Raw genomic sequence first — 18111 nt, 5'->3', positions numbered from 1 at the left:
TGGTTTGGAAAATGCAGATCCAACGATAGTCCTCGATGAGATCAGCTATCTACAGTCTATACTGAACCTGAAATTGGTGGAAAGAAGGGTGGTGAGATTATAAAATCTCAATGAGTAAACAGATATCATCAAAAATATCTAGAGTTGAGTACATGGAGACAATAAAGTAAATCATCGTAAACTGAGTCACAGCATTAGAATACATTTCATTTAAAATATGTAAAGAGGCTTATGAAGTTCATAAAAACTAGGCTTGTGCCATAAATCCATTCTCAGGGACACCTTGGCCGAGGCATCCTATCAAGACCGCAAAGGCTATTAAAATTCACATTTCACATAAATCATGTTTTTGCTTTGAAAACATAGCCATTCCTTGGCATTGGTTGAGTTCCCCCTCACGTGGTGGTTTAGCGTGAAGTGAACCCTAAGCTTTACCCCAGGAGATACCCTACGTGCCTTTCCATTCGAGGTAAGAATATGATGGGCTTTACCGTGCCCCTCTAAAAGGCTGGTCCACAGAAACCCCCTATTGCAGTTATTAATTAATATATAATCCACCATACAATAAAACTCAATAACATGATATGGCAATTTTGTAATTCGTAGTCTTTTAATACAATTGCCAACTAGCCAATCATGCCCGATTTATCATAAGCCAATCAATTTAAACAATCAAATTGCCACAATTAATAGTCTCCGTGTACTCTATTTTCAAAATCATTATTAATTTCAAAACAATTTATAATTTAATTTCATTGAAACACATTTATTCATAAAACATGAAAATTTACCTTTTTAAATTCCTTTTTCCATAGAATTCATGAAATCATCTAAAAACCACCCTAGATAATTAAAATGACAGTAAGTTTACTCACAATGTCTAGAATGTAGACTTTCGAAGCACTCTGTCTACTGGTCCTCGAATGCAATTTCCTTACCTTTATCGGAGGACTCACCACCTTGACACAGTACAAAATTGAGAAACTCACTACATTGGTACTAAATTGGAATTAAACTAATTTAGACTATTAATGCATAATATGGAATGCAAAAATGCACTGGTAACTATCTAAACTCAGTATTGGCCTAATTCGTCTTATCACCCAATTAAATTACTAACGCGCGTCCAATTTAATCCCAAATTAATTTTTTTCTGTTTCTATACCTCAATTGCACCCAAATTGACTTAATGTCCCTCAGTGTGGTGCAAATTATCAATCTTGACATCAAATTACAAAAATACCCCTAGTGGGTAAAAATTCATATTTTTGCTCCGAAAATTTCCATTATATTTCTAGGCTCATAATTCATCATTTCTTAACCAATTCTCCTAGAATAAAAATCAAACTCATCCTCACTCATACATGGTAAATTCGGCCATTAATGGTTGTGGGAGAAAATAAATTCTTTTCTTGTTGTTTTGTTTCTAAATATGCTAAATTAACTAAAAACACTAACATAACTTAAAATCAAATTAATCTAACAACTTTCTCTCTCCTAACCCATTTTGATCAGCCAACAATTCATCATAAAAACATGTAATTTAAGCATGAAAAATAAGGAGAAATGCTTAAGTAAAATAGATTTCAAGCTTAAGTTGAAAAATCCTACCCTTTTTCACTTGTTTTCCTTGATTTTCCACACTTTTTCTCTTGAAATTCCTCACCTAGGGTTTGTTCTTCCTCTCTTTCTCTCTCTTCCTTGTTTGGCCGAATATTTGGAGAGTAATGGGCTGATTTATGCTGATTTTTAGTTAAATAATAAAATATCCTAAGCTTGACACACGACATTTTCTTATTGGTCCATTTTTAAAATTTTAAAAATTTAAACATTTTATCTCCACCACATGATTAGTCAAGGGTCAAAGATGAAGATAAAGGAAGACCATGTGCTGGAAAAAATGTACTGATGGTGGAAAATTACAATTTTGCCCCTGGGGTGGCAAAATTACCATTTTACCATTTTATTCCAAATTATACCGAAATTAAATTTTTTCACTTCTAAACCTCAAATCATACTCCAATAAGTCAAATTATACTCCAATAAGTCAAATGGGGTCAAAAAAATCTTTTCTAAAATTTCCATTTTGTCCCCAAGTGGCAAATGACCATTTTGCCCTTGGATAGTGAAAATTTCGATTCGACTCCAAATTGATCCTCAAACTCCGAATTACCATTTTGAGTCATCCTTGGACTGTGACGATCTTAATCTTACCTGAAAATTCCTATTTGATTTAGTTCGAGGATTAAATTAATTTTGTTGTACCTCTAAGTACAATACCGACTTTTGTAAATTTTTCGGGACTCTCCTAGCATGAAATCATGCTATCATCACATGTATGTAATGACTAGTATTTTGTAAGGTCGAGCTTTACAGCACTACCCCCCTTAAAATAAAATTTTGACCTCAAAATTTCACTTACCGGATTCGAAGAAAAGTTGTGGATATTGGTTTTTCATTTGGCCTTCGACTTCCCACGTCATCTCCTCCATTCGAGCATTCTTCCACGATACTTTCACCATTGGAATGCTTTTGTTCCTTAGCACTCGATCCTTTCGATCTAGAATACGTACAGGCTGCACCTCGAACTTCAAATCCTCATGCAACTCAATGGGAGGTGTCTCTAAAATGTGCAAGGGATCGGGAACATACTTTTTCAACATCGAGACGTGGAAGACATTATGAATCCGATCTAACTCTGGGGGTAATTCAAGTCTGTAAGCCACTGGCCCAATCCTTTCAATGATACGAAAGGGTCCAATGTATCTTGGATTGAGCTTTCCCCTCTTCGCGAATCGAATCACACCTTTCATCATCTAATAAATACCACAAATTATCACAATAGTACAATCAAATAAGATTTAATACTTGAAATTTTCAAATTATTATCTTTCCAAGGAGAAACCTTAAGAAAAACTTTATCGTCGACTTCAAACTCTAAATCTTTTCTTCGTTTATCCGAATAATTCTTCTGCCTATCTTGAGCTGTTTTTAACCGCTCTCGGATAACCTTGACCTTATCATTTGTCAGATCAATCAATTCCACATTCACCAATTTCCTCTCACCTACTTCATCCCAACAGAGCGGAGTTCGACACTTCCTTCCATACAAAGCCTCGTATGGTGCCATCCCAATACTAGACTGAAAACTATTATTATACGCGAACTCCACCAACGGCAAGTGTCTGTCCTAACTCCCAATAAAGTCAATGACACAAGCTCGTAACATATCCTCCAAGGTCTGAATAGTTCTCTTAGATTGACCATCTCTCTGCGGATGAAAGGCAGTACTAAATCTCAATTTAGTTCCAAGAGCTTCCTGAAATTTCGGCCAAAATCGAGAAGTAAACCGAGGATTTCGATCTGACACAATAGAAACTGGAACTCCATGCAATCTCACAACCTTATCTATATAAAGTCTTGCCAGCCTTTCAATAGAATACATGCTATGGATAACCAAGAAATGGGCGGACTTAGTCAATCTATCCACAATCACCCAAATAGCATCCTTCCCACTTTGTGTCCGCGACAAACGCAATACAAAATCCATAGTCACGTGTTCCCACTTCCATTCAGGAATCGGTAAAGGTTGAAGAGTACTTGACGATTTTTGATGCTCCGCCTTAATCTGTTGGCATGTGAAACATTTCGCTACAAACTCTGCTATGTCTCGTTTCATACCTGGCCACCAATAACTTTCTTTAATAGTTCGATACATCTTGGTGCTTCTAGGATGTAAAGCGTAGGCAGAAGAATAAGCTTCCTCCAAAATAGCTCGTCTCAACTGATCATCCTTAGGGACACAAATTCGGTCTCTAAGCATCAAAGTACCATCATCGTTGAGTCTAAACTCACTAGTTTCTCCATCTTGCAGCTTTTGAACTTCCCGTTTCAACCAATCATCAGATTTCTGCAATTCTCTGATCTGATTCAACAATGAAGGTCTCACGACAAAACTAGCAAGTAGGGTTCCATCCTCACCATTATTTAACTGGATCCCTAGAGATTTCACCATTATTTGCTCTTTCTGGGTGAGCAAATACTTCAAACTCTTATGATCAGTAAAAATTCGACAACGCTCACCTTATAAATAATGTCTCCAAATCTTCAATGCGAAGACTACTGCTGCTAACTCCAAGTCATGAGTAGGGTAATTCGTCTCGTGCTTCTTCAACTGCCAGGAAGCATAAGCTATTACCTTCTCATCCTGCATCAACACACACCCTAATCCCAACTTAGATGCATAACTGTATACCACAAATTCTTTTCCATTTACAGGAAGTGTTAAGACGGGAGCAGAGGTTAACCGGTTCTTTAGCTCTTGAAATCGATTCTCACAAACATCATCCCACTCATACATAACTCTTTTACGAGTCAAACGAGTCAGAGGAGCTGCTATCAAAGAAAATCCCTGAACAAATCTCCAGTAATAACCAGCTAAGCCAAGGAAACTACAAATCTCAGTTACCGTTCTCAGTTGGTCCCATTGCAAGATTGCCTCAATCTTCTTGGGATCGACATAAATTCCAGCTCCGGACACCACATGTCCCAAGAAAATCACTTCCTTCAACCAGAATTCACATTTAGAGAACTTGGCATAGAGTTGCCTCTCGTGCAAAGTTTGCAACGCTATGCGCAAATGGACAACATGTTCATCATCATTCTTCGAATAAACCAGGATGTCATTTATGAACACTATCACAAACTTATCCAAGTATGGATGGAACACCTTGTTCATAAGATCCATAAAAACTGCCGGGGCATTAGTCAAACCAAACGGCATCACCAGAAACTCATAATGCCCATAAAGCGTCCTGAAGGCAGTCTTGGGTACATCCTGCTCCTTAATCCTCAACTGATAGTACCCAGATCTCAAATCAATCTTAGAGAATACCATAGCACCTCGTAATTGATCAAAAAGATCATCTATCCGGGGTAAAGGGTATTTATTCTTGATGGTCACTCGGTTCAACTGACGGTAATCGATACACAATCGAAGAGTGCCATCCTTCTTCTTTACAAATAGGACTGGTGCTCCCCAAGGAGAAATGCTAGGCGAATGAAACCTTTATCCACCAAATCTTGCAACTAGACTTTCAATTCCTTCAACTCTGTCGGAGCCATTCTATATGGAGGGATAGAAATATGTGCGGTACCCGGAAGTAAATCAATAGGGAACTCAAGCTCTCGATCAGGAGGTAGTCCTGGTAAATCATCAAGAAATACATCAGGAAACTCACTTACTATTGGGACATCCTCTAACTTAGGTTCCCCTTTTGAAGTATCAATCACGTATGCCAAATAAGCCGGATACCCTTTTTGCACTAATTTCGAAGCTTTAATGGCCGAGATTACACAGGACGGTAATACTCGACGTTCCCCTACAAACACAATCTCTGCTCTCTCCGAATTTCGAAGAACAACTTCTTTTCGAAAACAATCCACATTCACTCGATGTGTAGTTAACCAGTCCATACCCAATATTAAATAAAAATCCAAGATCTCTAGAGGAATTAAGTCACCCATAAATTCTTCCTCACTTACCCTTACCCCACAGTTTCTATAACAAGTATTTCTAATCAACTGTTCTCCTAGAGGGGCATGCACTACAATTTCTCCTTCTAATGGTGACAGGTTTCTATCAGCAATTGATGCAAATGTCGTACTCGCATAAGATCTATCTGAGCCAGAATCTATCAAAACATAAGCATCTTTATCAAATAAAAACATAATACCTGTCACTGCTCCAGGTCGAACCCGTGCCTCATCTTCTGTCACAGTGAAAACTCTTGTTGAAGTACGAGTCTGTGGTCTCGAAGGTGGATGCGCCAGGGTATTACTTTCCACACCAGACCATATGGCTACTCTTTGTCTCGGTGGCAACCCAGAAGAATCTCTCCTCTACATATCAGTGCTAGCTGGTGGAGATGATGCAGCTACAGTGGTCGTCCTAACCATGGGCAATTACTCCTAATATGACTCGTCTGTCCACATTGGAAACATCTTGTTGGCCCTCTACATAGCCCACTATGATAATTTCCACAATTTCTACATCTGTCAAAACCTCTGAAACTCTTCCAAGAACTAGTCATAGCAGATCTGCTAAACCTCGAAGGTCTCTGCTGTGATGGTGAAAATGGAGGTCGAGGAGATGTCACGAAAATAGAAGTAGTGTTCCTTGAAGTCACTAAGTTGTTGCCTCTTTTTACTGGTTGACTAGAAGACATACCAAGATTCATTCTTTTTGCAAACTTAGTCCGAATCCTCCTATTCTCAATCGCGAGCTTCTCAGCCCGTAAAGCCATCTGTACGACCTCCTTATGTGGCTCCTTACTAGTCATTGTCATCCGCTTTCTAATCTCATTACGGAGCCCTTCCTCAAAATAACTGGCCTGATCTTCCTCAAATTTCATCAGATCTGGCACATATAACATCAACTCGTTAAAACGAGTCTCATACTCCTCTACAGTTAGATTCCCCTATTTCAAACTCAAAAATTCTCTTTTCTTTTCTTTCTGATGAAAATAAGTGAAATACTAACCATTGAATTCCTTGAAAAAATCGGACCATGTCTGAGGAGCAGTGGAACGGGACTTCACCGAATTCCATTAGGTATGAGCCCTCTTCTCTAATAATCTCATAGCCACCATCAGCTTCATGTCGTCATCTAATCCTATATCAAAGAAAGTCTATGAAACCTGATTAATCTAGTCCTTTGCCATAGTGGCATCCAACTCACCCGCGAAAAACACACAACCAAGCTGTCTAGCCTCCTTTAGCTTCTTGGAAATGGATACATCCTGTACTGGTGGTGGAACTAAAGGAGTAGCTGGAGGCACTATAGGTGGAACTTGACCAGTCTGAGCTTGACTAGCCATTACGGTAAAGAAAGCTGCCAATGCTTGTGCTACCTCGGTAGGCATGGCGGGAATACCAGTAGTTGGCTGAGGAGGTGGAGGATGTGGAGAACTATCGGCCTGTTCAGCAGTAGGTGTTGCCCAAATGGTAGACGCAGCCGATTCTTCCCCTATTGCACCTAGCTGACGACGTTGGGAACGAACTCTTCCCCTCCCAACAGATCTAGTGAGAGGTGGGCATCCGCGTCGAGGAGGCATTATAATCTATGAAAGAATACGAGTAAGTTTAGGTAACCTTAGGCTCTATATGCAGATGCATGCATTCTATTTAACCTAACATAACCTAACTTAATCCGAGGCCACACTGATATCATAAATTTTTTAAAACAACTTTAAAATTAAAAACTTTGATCTTTAAAATCAAAGGCTTTGATACCAATCGAATTGTCACGACTCGGTACTCCCCTCGAGCCCATGACAACCACCGCGGTGTCCCGATAGACACTCATTGCCCGGAATGTCAACCCAAGACCTTGCAAGGCTTTTACTATCAGTTTCTCATTTCCCTTGTGAGCAACCATTATCAACTATCGTTTTTGAAAGATTTTAAACTGTTTCCAACTAAAAACAAATAAAATATTAATTTTCGTCTCATAGGGGTATTTTGATAATTTTTTCTCAAAAATTTTGAAACTGGCTAAAACGTAATATACAAGTACAAAACACATAATTCATATTCAAAATGAGTTTAAAAGTCTAAAATCTTCATTTAAAACGAAATTACGGTTATTTGAATATAATAAGAAAATAAAAGAAATATTAAGTAAAATATTCTATTTTCTTATAAAACAATATTTATAGAGTTATACGTGAATAATTTTTATAGCATAAAAGCTAAATAAATTTATACATATTGAAATACAGTAAGCCAAAATATTTAATTTAATTTACAATAACAAGAGGGCACTCGAATAAACAAAAGTAAAGAGGACTGTGAACCTACGGTTTGGAAAATGCAGATCCAACGGTAGTCCTCGATGAGATCAGCTATCTACAGTCTATACTGAACCTAAAATGGGTGGAAAGAAGGGTGGTGAGATTATAAAATCCCAATGAGTAAACAAACATCATCAAAAATATCTAGAGTTGAGTACATGGAGACAATAAAGTAAATCATCGTAAACTGGGTCACAGCATTAGAATACATTTCATTTAAAATATGTAAAGAGGCTAATGAATTTCATAAAAACTAGGCTTGTGCCATAAGTCCATTCTCAAGGACACCTTGGCCAAGGCATCCTACTGAGACTGCAAAGGCTATTAAAATTCACATTTCACATAAATCATGTTTTTGTTTTGAACACATAGCCATTCCTTGGCGTTGGCTGAGTTCCCCCTCACGTGGTGGTTTAGCGTGCAATGAACCCTAAGCTTTACCCTAGGAGATACCCTACGCCCCTCTCCGTTCGAGGTAAGAATATAATGGGATTTACCGTGCCCTTTTAAAAGGCTGATCCACAGAAACCCCCTATTGTAGTGATTAATTAATATATAATCCACCATACAACAAAACTCAATAACATGATATGGCAATTTTGTAATTCGCAGTCTTTTAATACAATTGCCAACCAGCCAATCATGCCCGATTTATCATAAGCCAGTCAATTTAAGCAATCAAATTGCCACAATTAACAGTCTCCGTGTACTCTATTTTTCAAAATCATTATTAATTTCAAAACAATTTGTAATTTAATTTCATTGAAACACATTTATTCATAAAACATGAAAATTTACCTTTTTAAATTTCTTTTTCCATAGAATTCATGAAATCATTTAAAAACCACCCTAGATAATTAAAATGACAGTAAGTTTACTCACAATGTCTAGAATGCAGACTTTCGAAGCACTCTGTCTACTGGTCCTCGGATGCAATTTTTTTGCCTTTATCGGAGAACTCACCACCTTGACACTGTACAAAATTGAGAAACTCACTACATTGGTACTAAATTGGAATTAAACTAATTTAGACTATTAATGCATAATATGGTATGCAAAAATGCACTGGTAACTATCGAAACTCGGTATTGGCCTAATTCGTCTTATCACCCAATTAAATTACTAACGCGTCCAATTTAATCCCAAATTAATTTTTTTCTGTTTCTATACCTCAGTTGCACCCAAATTGACTTAATGTCTCTCAGTGTGGTCCAAATTATCAATCCCGACAGCAAATTACGAAAATACCCCTAGTGGGTAAAAATTCGTATTTTTGCTTCGAAAATTCCCATTATTTTTCTAGGCTCATAATTCATCATTTCTTAAGCAATTCTCCTGGAATAAAAATCAAACTCATCCTCACTCATACATGGTAAATTCTGCCATTAATGGTTGCAGGAGAAAATAAATTCTTTTCTTGTTGTTTTGTTTCTAAATATGCTAAACTAACTAAAAACACTAACATAACTTAAAATCAAATTAATCTAACAACATTCTCTCTCCTAACCCATTTTGATCAGCCAACAATTCATCAGAAAAACATGTAATTTAATCATGGAAAATAAGGAGAAATACTTAAGGAAAATAGATTTCAAGCTTAAGTTGAAAAATCCTACCTTTTTCACTTGTTTTCCTTGATTTTTCATACTTTTTCTCTTGAAATTCCTCACCTAGGGTTTGTTCTTCCTCTCTTTCTCTCTCTTCCTTGTTTGGCCAAATATTTGGAGAGTAATGGGCTGATTTATGCTGATTTTTAGTTAAATATTAAAATATCCTAAGCTTGACACATGGCATTTTCTTATTGGTCTATTTTTAAAATTTTAAAAATTTAAACATTTTATCTCCACCACATGATTAGTCAAGGGTCAAAGATGAAGATAAAGGAAGACCATATGCTGGAAAAAATGTCCTGATGGTGGAAATTACAATTTTGCCCTTGGGGTGGCAAAATTACCATTTTACCCTTTTACTCCAAATTATACCGAAATTAAAATTTTTCACTTCTAAACCTCAAATCATACTCCAATAACTCAAATTATACTCCAATAAGTCAAATGGGGTCAAAAAAAACTTTTTTAAAATTCTCATTTTGTCCTCAGGTGGCAAATGACCATTTTGCCCCCTAGATAGTGAAAATTTCGATTCGACTCCGAATTGATCTTCAAACTCCGAATTACCATTTTGAGTCATCCTTGGACTGTGACGATCTTAATCTCACCTTAAAATTCCTATTTGATCTAGTTCGAGGATTAAATCAACTTTGTTGTACCTTTAGGTACAATACCAACTTTTGTAAATTTTTCGGGACTCTTCTAGCATGAAATCATGCTATCATCACATGTATGTAATGACTAGTATTTTATAAGGTCGGACTTTACAGTCTTGGGTATGTAAATATGGGTTTTCCACTACTTATCAGATATGTCTTTTGGGTTATAAATGTGAGCACGTGATAATAATCACTATTTCAAAGTTGTTGAAATAGATATTGAACTTTGAAATTGCCAACAGTTGATGACATATAAAGTCTTACTATATTTTGATTTTAATATATTTAATTTTGATCTCCACTTTTTACTGTTATTATTTATTTAAACTCTTAAAATTTGAGATTTCTAGTTCAAGTCTTGCATGGTTCAACGTCTCTATGTAGATTTGGTTAGTACTATACTAATTGGGTTAGTTTGGTTTTATTTGATGGTTTAGTTTATTAATTTGTTATATGAGATGTAATATTTGTCATGACCCGGTACTCCCCTCGAGCCCGTGACAACTACCGCGGTACCCCGATAGACACTCATTTCCTGAAATGCCAAACGGGACCCCGTAAGGCTTAATATCAGTATCTCATTTCTCTAGTGAGTAACCGTTGCCGAAAATCATGTTCTAGAAGATTTTAAGCTGTTTCCAACTCAAAACAAATAAAATAATAATTTTTGTCTCACAAAGGTATTTTAGTTATTTTTTTCTAAAAATTTCGAAACCGGCTAAAATGTAATATACGAGTACAAAACATATAATTCATAATCAAAAGTGAGTTTTAAAGTCTAAAATCTTCATTTGAAACGAAATTTCAATTATTTGGATATAATAAGAAAATAAAAGAAATGTTAAATAAAATATTCTATTTTCTTATAAAATAATATTTTTAGAGTTATACGTAAATAATTTTTGTAGCCTAAAAGTTAAATAAATTCATACATACTGTAATACAGTAAACCAAAGTATTTAATTTAATGTACAATAATAAGTGAGCCCCCGAATAAACAAAAGTAAAGAGGACTATAAACTTACAATTTGAAGAATGCAAACCCAACAGTAGTCCTCGATGAGATCAGCTATCTACAGTCTAATCTGAGCCTGAAATGGAGGGAAAGGAGGGTGGTGAAATTATAAAATCCCAGTGAGTAAACAAACATCATCCGAAATATCTAAAGTCGAGTAAAAAGAGACAATTGAAATATTTCATCTCAATATATTTTTCATAACATAAATATTCATTTCATTTAAACATTCAACATGGCTTATGAGTATCTTAAAAGCTTGGCTCCTGCCAAAATCATTCTCGGGGATACTTTAGCCGAGGCATCTAACCGAGTCCTCCAAGGCTGTTAAAAATTTCATATACACGTAAACAAATTATTAGTTTGAAAAACACAGCCGTTACTTGGCGTTAGCGGAGTTCATCATTACGAGGTGGTTCGGCGTGACGTGAACTCTGTCTATACCTCAAGAGATACCCTACGTGACTCTCCGACCGAGGTACATATATATATATCCGAATTCCGTACCCCTCTAATAGGCTGGTCCACAGAATCCGCCTACTGCAGCAAGCTAAACCCACCATACAATAAAATTTTGACAGCATGACAGGGCTAATATATTACTACCCAGTCTGTAAGGGTAAAATAAAACAATTCATACAATTCATAAAACATAGCCCAGCTAGTCATGCCAACACAATAACAATATAACATAAGCCATCAATTTCTAATCATAAATTTACAACATATCGATGGTCTCCAATTACTCTATTTTCAAAATCGTTATTTTGTTTCAAGACAATTTATAAAATCTTTTCATTTAAACACATTTTTGTTTGCAAAACCTAAAATTAGCTGTTTAACTCAATTTCATAAAATTTCACTAAAATCGAGTTAAAACATACTTTAGATAATTAAAATGATGATAAGGTTACTCATTATTTCGGGAGTCAAATTTCTAAAGTACTCTGACTACCGATCTTCAGGTACAATTTTCTTGCCTTTATCGGAGGATTCACCACCTAGACATAGTACAAAATCGAGAAACTTACTACATTGGTACTAAATCGAAATTAAACTAATTTAGACTATTAATGCATGATATGGAATGCAAAAATGTCTGAATAGCCGTTTAAATACGGTATTTGACCTAATTTGCACTATTCTCGGTGTAATTGGCTAAAACTTCTAATTTAACTCCAAATCAATTTCTTTCACTTTCTACACTCCAATTATACCTAAATTACCTCAGTGACTATGAATGAGATTCAATTTATCAATCCCGGGTCAACAATCACACATGTCTATACATTAAGCAAAAATTCAAATTTTCACACCAAAATTTCTCATTTAATTTCTAGCCTCACCAAACATCAAATATCACCAAAATATCATGAAATATCATCAATTTCAGCCTCAATATTCTCCCTAGAAAATTCAGCCTCTTATGGGTAATGGGAGAAAATGAATTTTTTTCTTGTTGTTTTGTTTCTAAATATGCTAAACTAACTAAAAATACTAACATAACTTAGAATCAAATCAATCCAACTTCATTCTCTGTCCATACCCACTTGGTCAGCCATGAATTTACAATGAAAACATGAAATTTAATCATGAAAAATAAAGAGAAATGCATGGGAAAGGTAGATCACAAGTAAAAATCAAGAAATTTTACCTTTGATTGCTTGATTCCTTGAAATCCCACACTTTTTCTTCAATTTTCCCACCTAGGTTTTGTGTTTTTCCTTTTTCCTCTTTGTTCTTACTATGGCCGGCCACATGAAGAGAAAATGGGATAAATATGGGTTGATTTTTATGGAAAATAATAAAATATCCTTACTTGACACATGTCACATGCTTATTAGTCCATTTTTCTTTTTTTTTATACTTTAATAATTATGTTCCATTCTCCACCACATGATTAGTCAAAGGTCAAAATGAGGATAAGAGAAGACCATGTGCTGGACAAGTGTCTTGGTGGTGAAAAATTACCATTTTACCCCTATGCTCTGAAAAATACCGGGATTACAATTTTTCACTTCTCAACCTCAAATTATACTCCAATAAATCAAATATAATCAAAATCGTTCAAAAAAAATTCTCATTTTGAAATACCCCATACTTTGATATAGTGATAAATAAAGTTGATCGAATGCAAATTGAGGTCAATTAAAATGTTTAAAAGTGATAAAAGACGAAAGGAGTAGTTTAGGATAAAATATTTCGCAAGTGAGAAAATAACAATAAAATAATAATAATTTTATCAGAGGAGAATTTGTGAGATAAAAGGCAATTTAGAATTCAAGTGAGGCATAATAAGGTATTTCAAGTACCAAGGAGACAAGATAAAATTTTTAAAATATTAATATTTAACCGGATATCTAAATCAGTCAAGAAGAAGGATCATATGGTGGATCCAAGTGGGGGAGAAGATGACAAGCGCGACTCTATAAAAATATTTGTCATGACATACACGTGATGGATAGCATGTTTGCATGCTAAGAGAGTCCCGAAAAAAAAATTTACAAAAGTCGGTATTGTACCTAGAGGTACAACAAAGTTGAGTTAAACCTCGAACTAGATCAAATAGAGAATTTACGATGAAATTAAGAATTTTAAAGTCCCAGAATGGTTTAATATGGTGATTCGAAGTTCGAGGATCAATTTGAAGACAAACCGAACTTTTCGCTATCTAGGGGCAAAATGGTCATTTGCCAGCTAAGGACAAAATAGAAATTTTTAGAAAAGATTTTTGGCTCCATTTGACTTATTGGAGTAAGATTTGAGGTTTAGAAGTGAAAAATTTTAATTTCGGTATAATTTGGAGAAAAAGGGTAAAATGATAATTTTGCCATCCGGAATCGAAAATTTAATTTTTGAAAGGATTTTGATCAAATTTAATTATTTGGAGTGTGAAATGAGTATGAGGAGTGCAAATTATGCATTATGGCAAATTTTCAATTTTTGAGGCAAAAATGTAATTTTTGAAAAGTTCGGGGGCAAAAGTGTAATTTTGAAAAATTTGCTCCACCAAAACTTTGGAAAAATCTGGAAATTTCACTTAAGACTTGGATAATTCAAAGGGAATGCATGGTGGAAAAAGTAGGACAAATGGATGGCTAGAAAAAAAAAATGAATTAATAAAATATTTAAAATATGAATAAAATAATATTATTTCATTAAACAATAAAAAAGGCATAAAAAAATCAGCCCACCCATTCTTCTTCTTCAACATTCGGCCAAGCAAGAAACAAGAGAGAGAAAGGAGAAAATAAAACCCTAGCTAAGAAATTTAAAGGGAAAATAGGTGGAAATTCAAAAATCAAGTGAAAAAAGGTAACATTTCTTAAATTTGTCTTGTGCTTTACCTTTCCCATGCATTTTCCATCATTTTTCATGGTTGAATCATGTGATTTGAGGATGATTTGAATTCTGGTCATATGGGTTTAGAGAGAGAAAGTTGTTAGATAAATTTGATTTTGAGCTATGTTAGTGTTTAGTGTTAGTTTAGCATGTTTATGAGTAAAACAACAAGAAAAATATTTATCTTCTCCATGAATTTCCATAGGCCGAATCTAGCCAATGGTATGTGAGGATGAGGTTGACTTTATTTTAAGAGAATTGGGTGGAAAAATGATGAATTATGAGGTTGGAAATTAAATGAGAATTTTCGGTGCAATAAATTGAAATTTTTACCCACTAGGGGTAAAAGCGTAATTTATAGTCCGGACTGATAAATTGGACCAAATTCACAGTCATTGAGGTATTGTGGATATAATTGGATAATTGAAACTGAAATGGATGGAATTGGAGTCGAATTGGGAATTTTAGGAATTTACACCGTGTATAGGCGAGTTAGGTCGGACACCGCAATTAAGCGATTGTCTAGACATTTCAAATCCTATCTAGTGCATACGCATGGGTAAGAACCTGAAATAATTTATGATAAATTGACACAATTTATTGAATTTTGTGTCATGGATTATGGATAGGTGGTGACTCAATTGTTTCGGGTAAGAGACTGCACCCGAGGGCGGAAGATAGGAGTATTTCTACTCCTAATACTGTGAGTAAACTTATTATCGTCTTAATTATCTAGAGTAGGTTTATACAATTGTGTGATTTTATGGAAAATGGGTTTAAATGGTAAATTGCTATGTTTTAGGAGAAATTGTGATTTTATAAAATGATTTTATAAATTTTCTGAAAAATCGAATACTGGTTTTGAAAATAGAGTAATTGGAGACTGTCTGCTTGTGTTGTAAATTTATGGTTTTAAATTGAATGGCTTATGACAATATATGAGCATGAATGGCTAAATTGATTTTGGTGTCAGAATTATTTGTATTGTGTATTCAGCCTTGAGAGGCTAGATTACGATAAATTGCCATGTCATGCTAGAATGAATTTTATTAAATTGGTGGAGTACATATTAATTATTTACTGCAGAGGGGGTTCCGTGGACCAGCCTATTAGAGGGGCACGGTAAACTCCATTATATTATTACCTCGAATGGAGAGGCGCGTAGGGTATCTCCTGGGGTAAAGCTTAGGGTTCACTTCACGCCAAACCACCACGTGAAGGGGAACTCAGCCAACGCCAAGGAACGGCTGTATTTTTCTCAAACTAAAATATATTTTAAGTGTATACAAAATTTTAATAGCCTTGGCAGACTCGGTTAGATGCCCTGCGCAAGGTATCACCGAGTATGAGTTTTGGCACGAGCCAAAGTTTTAAGAAATTCATAAGCCAAGTTGATTACTCGATTTATATGGATTGATTTTATTTGGTTGAAATGAACTGAAAGGTAATGAAATTACGGTATGATGACTTATTTTAATTGTCTCCATTTACTCGGCTTTAGATACTTTAGATGGTATCTGTTTACTCACTGGGATTATAAAATCTCACCCCTTCTTCCTATACATTTTTCAGGCTCAGGACAGTTTGTAGATAGTCGAGTAGGACGAGAACTAAGCTCGGAACTGCATTATAAAAGGTAAGAGTTCACAGTCTTACATCCTTTTGGTCAATTGGAGCCCACGTGTCAGTGCAGATCAAAACTTATATTTTGGTTATTTGTATTTCTATTCATATAATTTTTATTTTACTTTCATGTGCGAAAAATTATTTACAAATATTTCTATAAAAATTTATTTTATGAGAAAATAAAATATCTTATTTATTATTTTTGAATAGTACTAGTTGTCAACAATTTGCTTTCAAATGAACGTTTTAGATACTTAATTGTTTTTAAATCATTAAATATATATTTTCTGCTTACCTACTACATTTTTAGAAAGTTTTGAGATTTTTGACGAAAAATTACGAAAATACCCCTGTGAGCAAGAAAATAATATTTTATTGTTCTTATTTGAAAATGACTTATGATTTTTTTGAAATATGAGATTTAATAACTGTTGCTCACCGCGGAGATGCAAAAGTTGATGCTAAGCCTTGCGAGGTTTCAATCGGCATTCGGGGTGAAGAATGTCTGTCGAGGCCTCGCGGCGGTTGTCACAGGCTCGATGGAGAGTTTCGGGTCGTGACAATTTTATTGGTATCAGAGCATGGTTTAGAGATAAGATATTTTGATTTTAAAGCTTTGGATTTTAAAGTCTTTGGTTTTAAAGTTATTTTAAAGAATCTACACTGACACTGCGTGGCCCCAAGTTAAGATAAGTTAAGATAAGTTAAGTTAGGTTAGATTGAATAGTATGTATGCATCTTCAGATAGAAATCTACCTACTTTTGAGATGCATAAATAATTAAGCAATTACTATTTGATTGCATATAGGTTTTGAGGTGCACTGGTGACATACACACCATATCTAGGAGAGACGGTAGTCTGGACGCCTCTCATAGTATTAGTGAGGGATCTCTAGATTCTACTGTTAGGAGCCGATGGCAGCCTGAACCGAGTAGTCCAAAAAGTGCAGATAGTAATAATATTAATGTAAGCATAAGAGGTTCCCTTTTGAGAAAATCTAAGGAACATGTTAAAAAAAGGGGAAAATTAAGGATAGCCGAAGGAGGTATTTGTTCTAGGAAGAGCGTGACAGTAGTCCGACACTTTCCACCAGGTTGTGGGATAAATGTAAGGGGACAACCAGAAAAGGATAAGGAAAAAGTAACAGTGGCAAGTAAACCTCTTAGAAAAGTATCAGGTGTACGACATTTTCCTCCCGGTTGTGGAAGAAATGCTACACCCGGTGAGTGATGAAGAATATAAGAGAATACAACAAGCCTGGATTGAAGAACAAAGGAGAAAATCTCAAGAGGAAGAGGATCCATTGATGTGCCCGGATCAGGACAATGAGGAACCTAAAGATGTTTAATACTTTAGTTGAAGTTGTATTGTCATAAATCTAGGCAAGTGTCGTTTAAGGGAAGATGTAGTAGTTACCTGTGTAAAGGAGTTAGGAGTGGCTTTTATTTTGTATGACTCGAACGGAATGTAAAATAGCAGTTTAAATAATTGGGTATGTATGGGAATCTCTTAGTATAACAGAGATAAATTGGTAATATAATTATTGAGGAAGGTTATAGAAGGAAGCAATAAGGTTATAAATGACATTCGGAATGGATAATGTGATTAAGTTAATGATTGTAATTTAAGCATGAAGGGGATTACTCAGTGATGTTATGACACTATGAGGTAATAGTTGGGCACAAATATAACCCAATGAAGTTAAATTACGGAATATGGGGAATATAAAATTTTGATTCAGTAAGGATTGTGAGAATAAAATAAGGAGGAAGCTGAGCTGTTTTCGTAGTTAATTATACCGAGAAAGTCAATAAGATTATTGGAGTATAAGACAAAGAAGATAATGGGATAAGGATGACAATAAATTTGAGGAAAGTTGTAGATAGTAAGCAACTTATGTGTGGAGTGGTATATTTATCATGAACTTATTACACTGTATGGAAAGGATGTTTTGAGGTGAAATTTTATGAATGTTGATAAACGTCAAAAGATGACATGAGATGAA

At 35.1% G+C, this 18111-nt stretch overlaps 1 long non-coding RNA gene across 1 annotated transcript; it reads left to right on the top strand.

Moving 5' to 3' along the window:
* Positions 1-14332: 14332 nt before the first annotated feature.
* On the top strand, positions 14333-16191 carry LOC148760332 (uncharacterized). Its single transcript, XR_016028837.1, has 3 exons — positions 14333-14452; positions 15109-15182; positions 16052-16191. It is a non-coding gene; the product is annotated as an uncharacterized LOC148760332 (long non-coding RNA).
* The last annotated feature ends 1920 nt before the right edge of the window (positions 16192-18111 follow it).

This window comes from Theobroma cacao, chromosome 10 (genome assembly GCF_053813885.1).
Source record: "Theobroma cacao isolate CCN51 chromosome 10, ASM5381388v1, whole genome shotgun sequence".
Taxonomy (NCBI): Eukaryota; Viridiplantae; Streptophyta; class Magnoliopsida; order Malvales; family Malvaceae; genus Theobroma; species Theobroma cacao.
The sequence above is the reverse complement of the archived record's forward strand: the minus strand, read 5'-3'. Positions and strand labels throughout refer to the sequence as shown.